General features: G+C 43.8%; 1 protein-coding gene across 1 annotated transcript in view; it reads right to left on the reverse strand.

Moving 5' to 3' along the window:
• Positions 1 to 2,500, reverse strand: part of col4a4 (collagen, type IV, alpha 4) — a 24,773-nt gene that overhangs the window by 19,780 nt on the left and 2,493 nt on the right. The window lies entirely within an intron of this gene.

Raw genomic sequence — 2,500 nt, forward strand, 5'->3', positions numbered from 1 at the left:
TTTAGTTGTCTAAACCTAACTTAGTAGTTAGGCCTTTCAATCAGAGGGTCGGCGGTTCGATCCTCTGCTCCGCTAGTCTCATGTCAATGTGTCCTTGAGCAAGACACTTAACCCCAAAAATTGCTCCCGTAACTGCGTCTACGGTGTGTAGATAGACACTGAATTGTAAGTCGCTTTGGATAAAAGCGTCTGATAAATGACTGTAATGTAGTTGTCTAAACCTAACTAAATAGTTTAGTTGTCTCAACCTAAATAGTTTTGTTGTCTCAACCTAACTAAGTAGTTTAGTTGTCTCAACCTAACTAAATAGTTTTGTTGTCTCAACCTAACTAAGTAGTTTAATTGTCTCAACCTAAGTAGTTTTGTTGTCTCAACCTAACTAAGTAGTTTTATTGTCTCAACCTAACTAAGTAGTTTAGTTGTCTCAACCTAAATAGTTTTGTTGTCTCAACCTAACTAAGTAGTTTAGTTGTCTCAACCTAAATAGTTTTGTTGTCTCAACCTAACTAAGTAGTTTTGTTGTCTCAACCTAACTAAGTAGTTTTGTCGTCTCAACCTAACTAAGTAGTTTAGTTGTCTCAACCTAACTAAGTAGTGTTGCTCTGCTCTGTCAGCTCTGTGAGATTAAATGTCTTCCTATTGAACCAGAGGCATTCCCAAATCAGATATATAATCTAGCCAGAGAGTTTTGGGTCTACTGAGGCCTCTTGCCAGTTGGGTTAGGATTAGGCTCAGTAAACTAGTAAATCAAGAGCTTTGCCTTCTGACTCAGCTTCACCACAACACCAGAATCACTGCTGGCACCAAACCGAGCTGCCTGTCAGTTTTACCCGTTCTGGTGAACAAGACCCAGAGATACCTCTCCTAGCGAGGGATTGTACATCGGCTTTTTGCAAATCATTTGCACACTGAAGGGATTATACAGGTATACCCTCTCAGGCCTGGGAACACCACAGGATCCTGCAGGAAAAACCTAAAGATATGATGAAGGAGAAGCATGTATAAGCTACATGCTGCCATCATGAACGGGACCAGTAACAGGACCAGTAACAGGACCAGTTACAAGACCAGTTACAGGACCAGTTACAGGACCAGTTACAGGACCAGTAACAAGACCAGTTACAGGACGAGTTACAGGACCAGTTACAAGACCAGTTACAGGACCAGTTACAGGACCAGTAACAAGACCAGTTACAGGACGAGTTACAGGACCAGTTACAAGACCAGTTACAGGACCAGTTACAGGACCAGCTACAGATCCAGTTACAGGACCAGTAACAGGACCAGTTACAAGACCAGTTACAGGACCAGTAACAGGACCAGTAACAAGACCAGTTACAGGACGAGTTACAGGACCAGTTACAAGACCAGTTACAGGACCAGTTACAGGACCAGTTACAGGACCAGTAACAAGACCAGTTACAGGACCAGTTACAGGACCAGTAACAGGACCAGTTACAAGACCAGTTACAGGACCAGTAACAGGACCAGTTACAGGACCAGTTACAGGACCAGCTACAGATCCAGTTACAGGACCAGTAACAGGACCAGTTACAGGACCAGTAACAGGACCAGTTACAAGACCAGTGAAGCAGCACGTTGCAACAAGGCAACATGTTTTCAGGTGCATTTTCTCTGACAGAGTGAGTTTTCTGTGCTTTCAGGTGTGTCTTCTCCAGCAGCGTGTTTTGTATTTGAAGGTGTATTCTCTGTGTTCAGACAGTGAGGAATGTAAACAGCGTGCAGAGAGAGAGAGACAAGCATCTCTGAGATTCTCAGGATGCAGACAGCTGACTTTGCATGTGTGTGTGTGTGTGTGTGTGTGTGTGTTCATCAGATAACATCCGTGACAATCATGCATCCATTTCATGTGACCCACACAGTCTTTGAACGGTGTGAATGAGGACAGATGTGAAGCAGCTTCTGTTCATCAGATAGGAACCAAACCATCAGTTCTACAGTAAAACATCTGCAGTTGAGACAAAACAAGGTTGTTTTATATTGTAAATATAATATACGATGTTTGTTAATGTAGACTTTATAGTAAAACAAAGAAATCATGTTAAATTAATTAATGTGGAGTTCTTGATTATGGTAGTGAACCGTGACCCCGACTGTCCCCCTTCATACGTCCCACACTGAGGGTCCCTGTGGTTGTTTTTTTTACTCTGTGGGCCCCCAGACGGAGAGTTTTCCCAGCATGCAGCAGTGTTTGTGTAGTGGCCACATTCCTGCAGCGTTGTGTAAACCAGGTTATCAGTCAGGCGTGTTTATCAGCAGGAATGTGGATCGCTCTGCTGTCACGACATTGTCCTGAATGTCTGTTCCATCAGGCCTCCATCAGTCCTCCTTCAGTTCTCCTTCAGTCCTCCGTCAGTCCTCCATCTTCTGATCAGGAGTCCATCAGTCCTCCTTCTTCTGATAAGTAGTCCGCAGTCCTCCATCTTCTGATCAGTAGTCCATCAGTCCTCCTTCTTCTGATCAGTAGTCCAGCAGTCCT

The sequence above is a fragment of the Cebidichthys violaceus genome, unplaced genomic scaffold (assembly GCF_023349555.1).
Source record: "Cebidichthys violaceus isolate CVI_PGR_0920_01 unplaced genomic scaffold, fCebVio1.0.p SCAF_1, whole genome shotgun sequence".
Classification (NCBI taxonomy): domain Eukaryota; kingdom Metazoa; phylum Chordata; class Actinopteri; order Perciformes; family Stichaeidae; genus Cebidichthys; species Cebidichthys violaceus.